Here is a 16,600-nt window from a genome sequence, read left to right on the forward strand (position 1 = left end):
ACACTTCCTCATCCATCTCCCCCACCTGGTCCCAGAAGAAGCTTCCCCTTGAGCCAGTGCATGCTGTGTGTGCTCCGTGAAGCAATGCCACACGTGCCTAGCAGCAGCAGGCACAGAAGGCAGTCAGAGCTCAGGGATCATGTTCTGCCCCAGCTCACCTCCACATCAGGACATATGGGTCCCTCCCCAGCTCTGGGGACACTCTTGCCATCTGTCTTAGAGGACTCTGAGACAGAGAGGGACAGGCTAAGCTTCTCCAGGCAGCTTCTCCAGTACAGACCTCAGTGGCAACCTTCTGTGCCTCAGGACCCTGTGTAATGCCAGTCAGCTTGGGGGCCAAAGGCTAAAGCCTCTATGTTCAGATAAGGAGGAAGGGAGCTAGGGCTCCAAGCACAGCCCGGGCTGCTGCCTCAGACACAGCAGGGTTCTTATATTCAAATGATACACCCACCCCAAACTCACTAACCTGCGGTCTTTTCAGGCAGTACTACCAGGGTGGAGGCTCCCTCAGAAAACTCTAGAAAGTTCTTAGTATCATGAACAACCCCTCCAGCTATTCCAAACTGCCCTGCCAGGGATGATACACCATCATCTTCAGAGATCTCTGTTCTTTAAGTGGCACTGTGCCCTGGATCCTGTGTCCTGATGCTGGACACTAGCATCAGGATCCAAGTGTCTGGTGGCCTTGGAGACTCAGTACAGGGCTGTTTGACCATCCCTCCCTGTCCCTCTCAACCTCAGCCCCCTGAAGCCCTGCTTATCCAACTCCATCCCTCTGGTTTTGTTTGCCTTCCTTGAAGCAAAACCTTTCTTTTATGAGACTGGCTGCTAGGATTACCCAGCTAGCTTCTCTTCCACCAGAGGCTTTGTCCAGCGTGTCAGCCTGTTGACTGCCCACGCGTGTATCCCCCCTACATGTCAGCATCAGGCAGTTCACCTCACCCTGTGGTGCTCAGAGTGATCCCCATCCCCACCACTGGCTCCCAGTGTCCCCAGACCTTACCTTGACAGGCAATGCTATTGGATAGTGTATTCCTAGACAGCTCAACCCCTGGAGTTCAGAGGGGTCCATTGCAGTCCAGAGACAGGTTTCTTGGAGCCTCTCTCTGGCACAGCACCCACCAGGATCCCCTCTCCCTCAGAGCACACTTGACCTTGCGGCATACACATTGTGTGGCCTCAACCCTTTGTCAGAACCACTGGATGCAGTTAGCCACCATAACACCGAGGCAACGTGCACCCAAAAAATGTATTTTTAGTTATGAGACATCTGATCTGAAGCTATTTTCTTACCCTGTATCTCATCCCTCACCTGTAAGTGGGGGTGATGAGCTAAATCTCAGAACATGTCCAAAGAGCCAGAGACAGGAACTTCAGGGAGAGTGAATTCTGATGAGCTGAGTGGCCCTGAGCACCAAGATGAGCTCAGCCTTCCTGATTACAAATACCATGTAGCTTGTCTTGGTAAGGCTGGAGAAACACAACACAGAGAAAAAGGAAACCAAGAGCTACCAAGACGAGCACCCATAGACATTACAGAGGCTCTCTCCCTCTGTCTGTGGACATCTGAAAGCCACCCAGTCAGCCTCTGGCTGGGACCTCACACGAAGGGGAGGTGCTTCTGACTCACATCTCACTACAAAGTCTCAGAGGGAGTAATGGAGTACAGCCTTTGACACCTCTACAATCCCTGTCTAACCACGGCCCATGTGCCTTGGGTTGATTGTATATGGACTGCACACCTGTCTGCTCCCATTCTCTTCCCAGGAGAGCGTCAGGCACACAGTCAGCATTGTCTTCTCCATCTGCTCTCGCTGCTCCTGGGCACTGAGAAACCCATGGAATGACTGAATGAAGAAGGGGGACCCTCTGTGCTGGCTGTGGAAGGGAGCACTGGAAGTGCAGAGGTGGTAAGAGACGGTCCCCGGCCATAGCCATTCATGACCGGGGAGGTATGCTGAACACCTAGTCACTTCCTGCCTATGTCTCTACCCCAGACAAATGCCAAACTGTGTCCACCCGTGAAACTATATAGCACTATGTTTTTGTCTGTTATCACCACAGAAAAGCAGATCAATAAACAAATCATGATATGGTCACACCATGCCTTCAGTCATAATAACGGACATCAGGGTATGAACACACTGCTTGGGCAGGGGCACTTGGAAAGGATTTCAGTGATCTTCCCAGAGGGACAGAGATTCTCTACAATCAGTGGATCGTGGGAGTGCCTCCAATGGCTGTGTTCACACAGATCTGACATTATAGTGAGATAAAAAGAGGAAGAAACACTGTAAGCCTTGCCACAGGCCTGCTCCACACCCGAGCTACTGCCGGACTTTATTGCATCCAGATCTCGCAGCTGGAGCTGCTGTGCCCAGCACAGCCAGGCTCACACACCCACTCCTGAGCCTTTGGGATGCGGGCCATGGGTGGGTGTAGAGTCTTTGTTGTCTTTGATATTGTTTTGATAGCTTTATTGAGCCAAAATTCACATCTTATAAATTTTGCTAATTTAAAATATGCAATTCAGTGCATTTTAGTATATTCTGGATCTGGGCAGCCATCAGCACAGTCTAATTTGAGAGCATCTTCATCCTCCTCCAACCGAGAACCTGCACTCCCAGTGCCACCCCGCCCCAGAGCCCTGACTGCCTTTTCATCTTCATAGACTGGAGACTCCACTTAGCAAAACTCTTCAAGGCTTAAGCACATTGTAACATGCGCCAGTATTTTTTTTTTTTTTTTTGTGGTCAGTGATGCTCTTCTTGTTCCTCTGTCTTCATAGACAGCTCTCCTGATAACTCGGTTGATGGACGGGGGCAGGGGCTACTTTTCTAGCTCCAGTGAGTAACACAGCTATGGACACACTGGGCTGTGATCAAGTCTCTTGGACTTGCCTTCTAGGTTGAATGGCGATTCCGTCTCCACTCCTGTCAGCAGCCACCCATCTCCCACTCTGTCCCATTTCATATTGTCACTGCGCATCTTCAGAGGTCCCACCCTCCCTGTCCCCTCTCCAACATTGCTTCTTGGTTGTCTTTGTGCTTATAGCCATCCTGATGGATAAGAAGAGACTTCTTGCAATCATTCAGAACTACATCTGATGGCTAATGTGGTCATACACCTTTTCATGAGCTTGTTGGCCATTTGCATGTCTTCTTGGGAGAAGAGTCTGTTCAGTTTTCTTTCCTCTAGAACACTGGTTTATCTGTTGATTATTGAGTAGAGAGTTTCCCATATCTTCTGTGTACACATGCCTTGTCAGCTCATGGGTTTGCAGAGACTCTCTTCATTCTGTCCACTGTCTTCTTGCTTCTTATTGCTTGAAACACAAAAGGTTTTAGTTTTATGAAATCTAGTTTATCTTGGGGTTTTATTTTGTTTTGTTTCTTTCACTTTTGATGTCCCATCAGAACAGTTGCCTAACCCGAGACCATGGAGACATATGCCTACGTTTCCCCCGAGACTTGTGTAGTTTTAGCCCTTACATGCCCTGCCCCTGTAGATGCATATGGCTGTGGATAGAGCCCAGACACTGGACGGCCTGCTCTAGCACTTTCCACCTTATCCTTTGAGTCAGGGTCTTTCACTAAGCCTGGAGCTTGATGTTTTCAGGGTGTCTCTACCCCACCCTGACGCCCAGCACTGGAGCTGCAGACACATATGACCAAGTCTGTATCTTCCTTCCTTCCTTCCTTTTGCCTGTCCTTCCTTCCTTCCTTCTTGCCTTCCTTCCTCCCTCCCTTCCACCTGTCCTTCCTTCCTTCCTTCCTTCTTTCCTTCCTTCCTTCTTTCCTTCCTTCCTTCCTTCCTTCCTTCCTTCCTTCTGCCTGCCTTCCTGCCTTCCTTCTTTCCTTCCTTAATTCCTTCCTTCCTGCCTGCCTGCCTGCCTTCCTTCCACCTGTCCTTCCTTCCTTCCTTCCTTCCTTCCTTCCTTCCTTCCTTCCTTCTTTCCTTCCTTCCCTCCCTCCCTCCTTCCTGCCTTCCTTCCTCCCTCCCTTCCACCTGTCCTTTCTTTCTTTCTTCCTTCCTCCCTCCCTTCCATCCTTCCTTCCTCTCTTCCTCCCTCCCTTCCTTCCTTCAGTCTTTTTGTCTTTCTATCTTTCACATCATGCCTACTGATGCCACCCATCTCCCACCCCACCCCCAAAATAAAACAAAATAAAATTTAAGAGAAAAAGAGGGGGGGAATGAAAAAAAAAGGAAGAAGGGGAAAATCCCATCATGGAAGCCGCAGTGTGACACAGTGAGTCACACAGTGAACCCCTTTATTCATATAAATTTACACACAGGCATTTATCAAAAAGAATCATTGGTCTGGTTCGAGGCTCCTGGTCTCTTCTACACCATCCACACTGGGACTCTTCCTGGACTTCCTGTTGCTGCCCTATGTTACAGAAATCCTGCAGTCCTGGGTCCACAGGAATAATCCCTCAACTTGCTCCATCAGATCACAGATTGGACGGATGTTGGGGTGGGCCAGCACTGGGTAGTTTCGGGGTTGTTCAGCCTGCCAACTCTCCCCTGTCTCTGCCACCAGGGTGAGCTCTCCTGCATTGCTCTGACCAGTTCACCCCTTGCAGGAATGAGCAAGGAGCTGGGCCAGTTCTCTGGCTTTCACATCCTCAGGGTTGGTTCTCCCACGGCTACATCTCCAGGGCCAGCTCTACTGTGTTGCCCGGGCAAGGTGTAGGGGCCACTCTTCTGAGTGCTGCAGTTGATGGGAGGCAGGGACAGCTCTCCCACTGCCTCAGACATTGATGGTGGGGGAAGGAAGGTGTCTCTCCTCTGCCCATGCTGCCGCCATACAGATGAGAAGTGGGGATAGCTTTCCCATGCTCACAACTTTGGGACTGGCTTGCCCGCACCTTGATCAACAGGGTTGGTTCTATACCTGGATTTTGATGTGAATATAGAGGCTCTAACTTCAAATCCTCATGCTTATACAGCAAGTGCTTCTGGCATCTCACTCCAGGCCCACACTCAGGGTTTTGATTCATTTTGAGTTTTTACATTTATTTATTGATTTGTGTGTGTGTGTGTGTGTGTGTGTGTGTGTGTGTGTTCTTCTGCCGTGACTTGCACGTGGAGGTCAGAAGACAGCTTTCAGGAGTCACTTCTCTCTCTCCACTGCATGTGTCCTGGGGATTGAACTCGGGTTGTCAGGGCTGGCAGCAAACACCTTTATGTAATTGGTTTTTTCTTTACTCTTTACTCTTTGGGGGCCACTGCCCAGCTCCCAAATAATACATGGAAACTTATGTTTTTTTTTTTTTCAGAAGAATGCCTAGCCTTTGTTTGGCTTGTTTCTAGCTAGCTTTTCTTAAATTAAATTATCTCGTCTACTTTTGCCTCTGCGCTTTTCACCTTTCTCTATTTCTGTATATTTTTTCCTTCTTTTTTATTCCATGCCTGGCTGTGTGACTGGTCCCTGGCATCCTCCTCCCCCTTTTCTTGCTCTTCTCCTCCTCTTCTTCTATTTACACTCTCTGCCTGGCAGCCCTGCCTATCCCTCTCCTGCCTAGCTATTGGCTTTTCAGCTCTTGATGAGACCAATCAGGTGTTTTAGACAGGCAAAGTAACACAGTATCAGAGTTAAACAAATGCAATATAAAAGAATGCAGCACATCTTTGCATCATTAAACAAATGTTCTACAACATAAACAAATGTAACACACCTTAAATTAATATTTCACGACACCTTTTGCCCGCTGAACCCTCTCACTGACCTTATTTTAATTTTTACCTATGAATAATTTTTTAATATTCAGTTGTCCCAACAATATTTTCCCTCTGGTGTTGTCCTCCCAACTGAAGACCATTTGACCATAAAGGTGGGTGCCTGCGTGTGTGGAACTGCTGTGCTGTTACGACACAGTACCCACAGGAAATGGGGAGGGTCAATTACAGCTCGGTGTCGCAGAGTTTAGCGCATCATGGCAGAGAGAACGTGGAGGAGCAAAAGAGCTCACCTCACAGTGGCCAGAAAGCGGAAGGGCAAGAAGGGGCAGAGACAGTGACCTGCTTCCTTCAGCTGGACCCCACCTTCTAAAGTGTCCAGAACCTTCCAAAATAGCATTATCAGGCAGGGATGGAATGTTCAGCATCCTGAGGAGGAGATTTATATCCAACCATAGCATCTGCACGCTCTCTGTCTCGGTTCTGCTGGCCCATGTGTTGTCCAGATGGCCATTCACACTGGCTTTGTGGTAGTCTGACCACTGGCTTTGAAATCAAAGGAGCAAGCATCCAACTTTGCTCTTGTTCTTCAGATCCATAAGAGCTTGAGAATCTGTTTACCTAGTTCTTTTAAAAAAAAAAACATTACATTTTATTTAGTGTGTGTCGTGCACATGCACACACATACACACGTGCACACGCAGGCCAGGACTTGCTTCTGGCAGAGGTCAGAGGACGCCTTTCAGGAGCTGGTTCTCTCCTTGCATCATGTGGATTCCCAGATCAAATCAAGCCATGAGGCTTGACAGCAAGTCCCTTTATCTGCCGCGTCATCTCACCAGCCACGGTTTATTTATTTCACCCAGAAATAAAAAGGTACTCCATCTAGGGCTCTGAAAGGTATTGCACTGACTCTGTGGAGACACTGAGAGTACACTGTCATTTTAAAAGCCCTAAGTTATCCTGCTGGAGGTGCAGAAGCACCTTTCTGTGAACAGAAGGCGTAGTCTCTGTGAACAGTATTTCAGAATTTATAAGTCTGGCACCATAATTATCTTGTTCTTTGTGCTGTTAATATAATGGAATTATTTTTTTTCTTTTCAATTTTGTTTTTGGAGTGTTACAAGTGCATAGAGAGAAAACAATTGATCTAAGATTTTTGTTGTTGTTGTTTGGTTTTTGGTTTTGAGATAGGGTCTCACTGCATAGACCTGGCTGGCCTGAAACTCACTGTGTAGACTGGAGACGGAACTGACCTTGAGCTCACAGAGCTCCTCTTGCCTCTGTTTCCCTTGGGCTGGGATCAAAGCTGAGCGCCACCATGCCAGTTCGGTGAAATACGAAGGATGCTTGTATACTGACCTTGTCCGGGCCGCGCTGATGAATCTCCTGTTTGTTCTAAGGGTTACTAATAAATATTTTAGGAAGACTATGTCATCTGCAACCTGTAATGTTCTTGTTTTTGACTGTCTGGATCCCTAGTTTTTTTTTCTTATGTCTATTTACTCTGTCTGGGCTCAGAGGGAAACAGACAAGCTTCCTTGTGTGGCTCCTGCTCTCCCCTGGAAAGTGGCCTATCTTCCTGCAGCAGGTGAGGATAGCTGCAGGTACTGGAAAGTGTGCCCATTTTCACACGGCTCCAGAGGTTCCCTCTGTTCTCTGCAAAGCCCAGAATTGCCAAGAAAGAGCCTTACTTACCTCTGCCCCCCTTCAGACATATTAATTATTCTTATATGAATATTAATTATCATATTAATTATTTTTCTTCTTATATACTCTTATATACTCTCATAAAACACCCTGACAAAAGCCACTTAAGAGAGAAAGGGCTTATTTCAGTTCCCAGTTCCAGGTGACAGTCTTTTTTGGTGGGGAATGTTACAGCATCATGAGTCTGAGGCAGCTGGTCACAGTATCCTCAGTCAGGAAGCAGAGAGACAAATGCCTTTCCAGGACCCACGCCCAGGCAATAATGTCTTCCCACCTCAGTGAACCTATCTGGATCATTCCTCACAGGTGTACGCTGAGGCTTGTGTCCTCAGCGACTATAGATCCTATCTAGTTGGTAATTGAGACTAACGGTCAGGAGAGCTGGCCTAGTCCTCTGCCTCCTCTGATCTTCCCAGGGAATCAAACAAAGCCAATCAGCTTCCTCCCACCCAACTGTGAGTCCATCAGCAGAGAGACCAAATCCAGGTCTCCTGTGTTCCAGTCTCTCTGGCAAACTAATCCCCCAGCCAGAAGTGGGCAAGACCAGAGACTGCAGGGTCGCAACACGCACAAGCCAGGAAGGACTTGTAGCTGTCAGGGCCCTTCGGAGCATGCTGTCAGACAGGTGACGGAAGGATAACGATGCTATGCTTCCTGGTTTAACAACCATCAAGAGTCAGGGAAGAAACAAAGTCTGGGGGCAGCACAGACTCGAGCCATGTTTCTCTTAAATGTCTTGCAAATTTCGTTTCTTCGATAAATATTTATCGAGCGCCTGTTATGTGCCTGGGACTAGGAGGCGAGGAGGGAATGAGGACACAGACAGGAGCTCTATCTGTTCCCTTGGAGCACCGAGCTGTGTCTTTTTGCTCCATTGGGGAAGCAGCTTTCTGAACTGTTTGTTGGGGCCAAGATTGCCCCTGGCTGAGAGGGTGGGCAGAGAACTTCCTTTAAGAGAACACCTACTATGGCTTGGGGGTCCTGGAGTCCGGGCCCAGGAGTCTTGTTTAGATAAGAGAGAAAGCAGCTGGCAGGGCAGAAGAAAGGGGAATCCATGTTCCCACTCCATTCTCAGTGCAACGCCAGTCTGGGGCTGGCACAAGATCTTTATCGTGCCAAACCTGGCAGGTTCCAGCGCCATGACGACCATGGTGTCAATCACCTGAGGGGGCGGGGGCTGTGTGGAAGAAGAGGACTAGTACACTTACTTTCTCTGCCAGCTTGGTCTTCAAACAGACCCCTAGATTCACACAACGGGGGCTTCACGGAACATCAACAGTGGAGACACACACACTGGTAAATTATGAATGACTCTGACGCTGAGCTGTAATGAGCAAGGCCCACCTGGGGCTCCAGGGGCCGACTGGTGGATCCTGCAGGGCCATCTTCCTCTGCTCACAGAAGCCCCAGCTGTGAGCTCTCCACACAGTGGAGTGAGAAGGGGACTGCAGCTCTGCTGCCCAGGGTCCAGTCCATAGATGACCAGCCCCGTGGGTCTGTGCTTCCCGGGCACTGCAGCTGCTCTGTGCTGCTGCTGCTGTTGTCTGGGCAGGAAAAGGGGAAGCTTTGAAGGCTGGCTCACATTGGCACCTACCCCTCTGCAGCTGTGAAGAAAGGCCTGCATCTAAGAGAGATGCAAGTCCCGGACCTCAGGGTACAGCAACCCTGGGTTTCTCCAGTGCCATGGGGAAGGTAGAATAATATTTTCTGGAATATTCTTCTCTCCTTACAGTTTCAAAGAACCAGAAAAAAAGTTACTAGTCTTGTCTTAGCCAGAATTACTATTGCTGTGGTAAAACACCACGACCAAGTTGGGGAGCAAAAGGTTTATTTGGCTTACATCTTAGTCCACCACTGAAGGAAGCCAGGGCACCTGGAGGCTGAGTTGATGCAAAGGCCATGGTGGGATGCTGCTTACTGGCCTTCTCCTCAAGGCTTGCTCAGACAGCTTTTTTAGAGAATCCAGAGCCAACAACCCAGGAATGGCACCACCATCAATGGGCTGACCCCTCCCCCATCAATCACTAGTTAAGAAAATGCCCTACAGGCTTGCCTACAGCCTAATCATATGGAAGTATTTTCTAAATTGAAGCTGCCTCTCAGATGACTTTAGCATGTGTCAAGTTGACATAAAACTGGCCAGCACAAGTCTGTAGGGTCTTTTATAGATGCCTCTGATCTCTACACAGATTATAAATTTAGATCAAGTACGTAGTCACTTTTTCCATTATTGAGTGCTCCGTGTGTGTGTGTGTGTGTGTGTGTGTGTGTGTGTGTGTGTGTGTGTGTGTCTTGGCTGACACGTTCGCTCTTAGATCTGAGCCAGGGGTAAAGCCCACACCTGTCTCCTCCACTAGTCTCGGACTGTGGCTGGTGTTCTGTCTTCTGTCCTCCATGAAGTTGGCAAGTTCAGAAGCTGACCGTGTGTGTTCATGTGTGTTCCATCTCCTGTGCATGGCGTGATGACTGTCATCTTGAAACCAGAGTGGCTGTGAGGACCCACATGAGATCCTAGAACGGGAGGTGTGTCATTAGATCCTCACCAGACATTCTGGTCATTCATCCATCCTCCTGCCGGTTCTAATCCTGTCCAGCTGCACATGTTTTAGCAGGTGCTAGAGTGGATAGGAGCTGGAAGGTTGTCTGGGGTGGGACTCCAGAGATGTGGGTTTCATGAATCATCACTCATACTAGGGTGGGACTTTGCTGCTATGCCTGCTCATGTCCTCCATGATCTTGTAAGAAACCCCTCACTTGTGTTCATGTAAGTTATCCCAATAAAGTGATCGGGTCACCACTTGAGACTTGGGTAGAGTCTTTACTCCATGGCCAAGGTGAATAGAAACAGATTCCAGGAAGTCACACAATGCTGTGGCTCCTCCATGGTGACCTAGTTCCTTGCCCCTGAGGCACTTGAGCTGTTGAGCACTGCGAATCAGGAAATAGAGTTTTCCACCTCAGCGAGTGTCTGGAGGAGAAGGCAGGTGCCCTGGGGCCCAGTTGATGGATGATGGAGCACAGCCACAGCCATGGGCCGCCCCAGATGTCTGAGCCGCGGCCACCTCCTTCCCTGCCTGCTTGCAGCTGGAGGGCTCTACCCCTCCCCGAGCCCCAGCCCATTAATTCTCTCTCTGACTTCTACAACAGCAGCATCCATCCATCACCTTGCCCATTCATCCTTCCACGGGGCAAATGCAGATCCACCGCTGACTGCTAGTGTGCTTGGCCCGGAAGCAGCAAGGAGGCCCTGCTGGGGGACGCCACACTCCACGGGGACGAGGATGGCTGCCCACAAATGCAGAAGCCGATTCCATGTCAGCTGGTGGCACAGGTTCTAGATGAAACTGTGGTGAGGTCCCAGAGAGTGTAGTCCCAGGAGGGTGTGCCGGGTGCTGCGCGGGGGAGAGGGGGTTCCTGGTGTGTGAGTGTGAGCCCCACAGAGCAAACACTGAGGCGGGTAGGAGAGAATGCACTGGGCCAGCTGTGGAGGCATCTGCTCCAGCTGGGTGTGGGGCTGGACAGAGCAATCAGGTGAGGAAGGGCTGGCTGAACCCAGGGCTGGCTGCACCCAGGGCTGGCTGCACCCAGCCTGATTTTCCTCTCAGACAGCCAAACCCCTGAGTGAGGCTCTCAGCCTTCACCATTCACGCCACCCCCATTTGTTATGTGAACACTCATTTTCTAGGCCCCTAGAGATACTCAGCCCCTACTTCCAGGAAAGATGGAGTCGAGGCATCAGCTGGGCATCCAGAGACACAAACCTGAGGCAGCCCGAACTGTAATTACTGGGAAGAACAGCTGGGAAGAGGCTTCAGGGCCTGCCAGAGCCAGCTCCAGGCTCAAGCAGCTTCCTTAGGCAACAACTAAAACAAATTGAAAGAAGGATGCCCCAAGCTCCATTTCTGCGTGTGTTCTAGGGAAGAAGAGGAGCGAGAGGCAAGAGCAACTCTGCCTTCGGGAGTCTGGGGACAGGAGAGAGGTTGGCCCCCTGGCTGGGCCCACAGTCTGGGAAAGCTGGCATATCCCTCCCAGTCCCAGTCCTGCTCCTTGGGATGTCAGAAGGGAAGTGTAATTAAGAACGCACAGCTGAGAAGGATTAGTATTCCAACCTGAAGGCCTCGGCTTTAATTAGTAATTAGGCCCTTTCTGCAGAGCCGGGAAACAAACAGAGGTTTGGTGACCTTTCTCCTGAAGGCACTGTGACAACCTGGCTGGCAGGCAGGTTACACCGAGGGCTTCTTCCAGAGAGGTTTGTAGGAGAGGCATAGTGAGGACTGGTAGCCCTGCTCTTCCTGGTGGGACCACCGGGAAGAGGGTGCTTCTGCAGATCCCTGCTCCCCACCTGGCTTCGCAGAGCTCACAGCTAGCATCCCCAACCCATTGGGGTCATTGGAATGACAGGTGTAGTGACTTGTCCAGCATGAGCCCATGGTCACCACATTTCCAACAGGAATGGCCCTGAGCTCCCGCAGATGTGAACCAGGATGGGACTGTATCTAGCAGAGAGGTGAGCAGGACCTAGGGGAACATTGGGCCCTAGCTTGGCACCTAGCATCGATCACGTGGCCCTTCTGCACTTTCTCTGTCCCCATGTACTATGCAACCATCAGGTTTTCCAGCAGGCCTGCCTCTAACCTGTTCCCAAGAAGGTAGGATCATCACATCACATCACATCAGTCACATGGGGTCTGATGGCCAAGCTGTGACCAGGACCCAGGGCTACAGCTCCCAACTTCTCTGCCCTAAGACAGGTCTCTGAACCCTCCTACACCTGCCTAGGCACCTAGTTCACATTCCCCACCTGGCATCATGAGGGTCACACTTTCACCTGGGATGTATTGGCACACATGGGCACCAACCCTCTTAAACCATCCTGGGAAGGGACATGCCCCAGGACACCACTTGGGTCTGACCTCTGCTTCTCTGGGGACTCAGCACCAAGGACTTCATTAGCTCTCAACCACCCCACGGTGTCCTATAGTTGTGGGCAGCACCTCACAGGACATGGACATCTATGATGCTTCCAAGTGTTTGCACACATCTCTCAGAGAGGGGACAGGCCTGTTTGAATTCAACATCACAGTCACACCAAGGCACTCTGGGGACCCCTATGTGTATGAAATGTGTCCCACTCATGAATCCAGCAGGGCAAGTGACTCTGAAGTACTGTCCCTGGTGGGTAACTGGTCTACACCACCTTGGACGGTTCACATAGGGGGCTGGATGCAGGCTACCGTACCACAGACCCAGGCCAACCCCTGTCTCTCTTCCTTTTGTTCATCCCCAGCAAAGCTCCCATCCCTGAGTCCCTGAAACCCATCAGGCCAGCCCCTGAGGAGAAGGTGGGAGGGAGGCACTCCCTTCGCCACAATAATGTAGCCTGCAGAGTTCATAGTAACTGGGAACTGAACTCTTCCTTCCAGCACCATATAAACTTTAATTGGGCTTTTTAAAGGTCACAAAAAGCAAACGCTTTCTCGTAAAGAAACCATTCTGGCATTCAAAACACTCGGGTGACTGTTAGCATAAACTGATGGCACACGCCAGGAAACAGGCATCTCCTGCACACATGTATATCCATGCCTGGCGTGCCCCACTTCTGGGAAGCTGTCACAGTCCCTGCATCTAGACTGTGGGGTTACTGTTACTAGCCATGAGACTGAGGACTCTCACTAGCAATGGATGAGGCTGGAAGCTGCCCTGGGGCTGGAGCTCGGCTCAGCCCTTCTAGTGCCCCACCCTCACCTTCCTCTGTGTCATGGGCTCATGCAGAGGAGCTACCATAAGCACATGACAATGTCAGTCAGATAGCACCCTGCTAGCCTTTCAGCATCTGAGGTGCATAGAGTCTCAGATGGCGAAACTGAGGCCCAGAGGGGTTAAACCACTTCCCTCGATCATTCAGAAACTGGCTGTTACCAGATTCAGCCTGGTCTCTGAAACTTCCAAGGGTGGTGATACTGCTGTGCCCAACAATAAGGCCCCAGAGCCAGATGGCACTGGCACTGAAATCGTTCATGCCCTACTCACACATGCAGACACCCGCTGCTTTGCCGGCTCCTTGTTTTCCTATGGTTTCCAGTGGGAGCATGATGCCCCCGACCCCATTGCCTGGGATTAAAATGAGCGAGTTTCTGCTGTTCTTCCCACTGGGGCTGCATTCCCAACGGGGAATGGTGGGTTTCCAGGGCTTGACAGATACAATGAGGTGAGGCAAGCTGCCGTGTCAGCAAGTGGTAATGAAATGCCTAAAAATGGGACCCAGAGCAGCTAATGAGGGCAGCACAGTGGGAATTCAGAAAGGACAGAGGAATCTCTGGAGGATGCTGGAGAGACAGCAAAATAGACAGTCTGGGGTCACCTGGGGAAGGCAGCTACAGCCAGGGGATACTGGACTTAGCAGGGCCCTCTTGGGACCCTCAGAGGTTCCTAGCTCCACAGGGATATGACAGTATGTCCAACCCACTGAACCCTGCTGGCTGCCCAGTCGCCACAGTGAAGCAATCAGACTGACCGGTGCCTCGAATCATCAGCTTTTATAGTCTCAGTTTCCTTCCTAGGTGTACAGATGCTGTCTCTCTCCTCTCTGTGTCCTTACGAAGCCTTCCTACATCTGCCTGCTCCAACTGTCCCCTTTCTGTAAGGATACTGGAATGTCATGCTGGCTGCCACCTCACCCTGTCTCTAAAAGTCACCTTCTAAGGTACTGGGGCACAGTCTCCAGTATATGCATTCAGAGACTCCAGTTCTACTCAGGGCTTTGTTCCCTGGGTCCGGCTCATATGCCACCCTGTACCTGCTGGATCTGAACTGATCAGATGAAGGATAAAGGCCACCCTCGGGAGTCAATGAACAGAGGAAAGGACCGAAGGCAGATTAAGAGTGGCTGTGATACCATAGCACCGGCAGTATTCAGGAACATAAACCAGAGCATCCACAATTACAGGGAAGAGTTGGCAGAGAGTGGTCCTATGGCTATTCTGTTTTAAATTACTTTTTATGTTTAGAGAGAGGAGGAGAGAGAGAAAGTGTGTGTGTGTGTGTGTGTGTGTGTGTGTGTGTGTGTGTGTCTGTGTGTGTGTGTGTGTTGGGGTGGCACTTGTGCCACAACACAAGTGTGGAGGTCACAGTACAACTTGCAGGAGTCGGTTTCCTTCTCCGCCTGTGTGGATCGGGTATCCAACTCAGGTGGTCAGATTAGCTGGCATCAAGTGAGTGACTTCACCCTCTGAGCTATCTCACTGCCTCCAGTGAATCCTGTGTTAGACCAGAAAGTCCTCAGAAGCAAGAATGGCACGCCAGGAGGCTGTCTCAATCAGAGAGCTCCTAGCATTAGAGGGGAGGAGATGCACGAGATGGCCAAGAACAGGACTGATAGACCCGGAAGCCTCCTGCTTCTGAGGGGCCTTCATGGGCCATTGATGCTGCTCCATAGGCTTGTGGTGGTTGAGCTGATGCCTTGAGGCCACTGGCTAATGCCTGTTTAGAACGACTTTCCAGGGTCTGCTTATCCCGTTAGGAGAGAGCTGGTGGGGGGCTGGAGAGATGGCTCAGGATTTAAGAGCACTGGTTGCTCTTCCAAAGGTCCTGAGTTCAATTCTCAGCAACCACATGGTGGCTCACAACCATCTGTAATGAGATCTGGTGCCCTCTTCTGGCATTCAAGCAGAACACTGTATACATAGTAAGTAAATGGTCTTTAAAAAAAGAAGTAAGCTTGTGGGAGGAACCTAAGGGTTTGTGTTACTTTTATATATTTACCTCCTGTCAGAAGTCAGAGAGAACCCAGCAGTATTGAGGCTGTGGTGGTTTGAAAGGAAAAGGCCCCCAAAGGGAGTGGCACTATTAGGAGGTGTGACTTTATTGGAGTAGGTATTGTTGCAAGATATTTGATGGTTCTCTGAAACACCAAACAAACACTGTAAATAAAGTCAACCTTGGATCAGAGGGTGGAGCCAGCGACTAGTTGACAAGAATCAGCCACAGAGAGTAGGAGGACCCAGTAATACTGATAGAGGGGGCAGGAAGGAGTAGGGAGGGACTTAAGAGACTTGTGGTCTTTTCAATTTGGAACTATGTAGAGAGGCACTTTCTCTTGCTGGATCTCCAGCTGAAGAGGACGGTCAACTGGCTGTTTCTTGACCTCTCTGATCTAGGAGGTTTCCACCCCAACATCTGACTCCTGAGTCTTTATTGGTAAAATAGAACAACTCAGTTAGACAAAAACATTTGGCAGTCACAAATGCAGCCAAGCCAGTGCTTGCAGGACAGAAATCCCACCAGGCTGTGGCCTAGGTGGCATAGTGCTGACCAAGGGCCACAGGGTGCAGACAGAGTTAAAATAGTAGAGTCAGGCATGGCCACTAAGAAGGCAGAAAAACAACAAGGTGTGGCCTTGTTGGAGGAAGTGTGTCACCGTGGAGGTTGGCTTTGAGGTCTCATATATGTTCAAGCCATGCCCAGTGTTTCAGACCACTTCCTGTTGCCTACATATCAACATGTAAAACTCTCAGCTCCTTCTCCAGCATATCTGCCCACACACCACCATGTCCCATCATGACGATAATGGATTGAACCTCTGAACTGTAAGCTATCCCAAATAAACGTTTTCCCTTCTAAATGTTGCTGTGATCATGGTGTCTCTTCACAGCAAGAGAAACCCTAACTAAAGCAGAGGCCATCAAGGCTCACCCAGCATTTACCAGCCACAGTCATAAGTAGGATGGTGGATGTACAGAGCTATATGGCCGTTTATACCAGAAATCCAAGCTAGTCCCTCCCCATGGTCCCGGAGCCCTCCTTTCATATATATGAAGATCTTTTTTCTTCCCTGTATGGAGAGCCTAGGAATGGCTTCCATGAGTCCTACAGGTCCTGGATGAATGTGTTCTTAGACAGATTTCATAAGGGTCTATAAATGTATCCTTTAAAGGGTCTACATTGTTCCCAGCCAGACCCTGCTCAAGTGTGTGAGCCCAGGTTGAGAACAGCCACCAGGAGACTACAGTCACAAAGACCCAGTGGCCCAGCCTTCTGGAGCCCCAGAAGCTGATGCTCAGGGTTCCAGAGGCAACAGGCCAGCCTCAGGGGTACCTAAGGGTACACAGAGGTGAAGATAATAACAGAATGCCTGCAGGAGCCCTGGGGTGGGCCCGGCGGGGCCCTCTCTCCACAGAACACAGCTTCAATTCTCTGCTACACCCACACG

Source organism: Arvicola amphibius, chromosome 7 (genome assembly GCF_903992535.2).
Source record: "Arvicola amphibius chromosome 7, mArvAmp1.2, whole genome shotgun sequence".
NCBI classification, from domain to species: Eukaryota; Metazoa; Chordata; class Mammalia; order Rodentia; family Cricetidae; genus Arvicola; species Arvicola amphibius.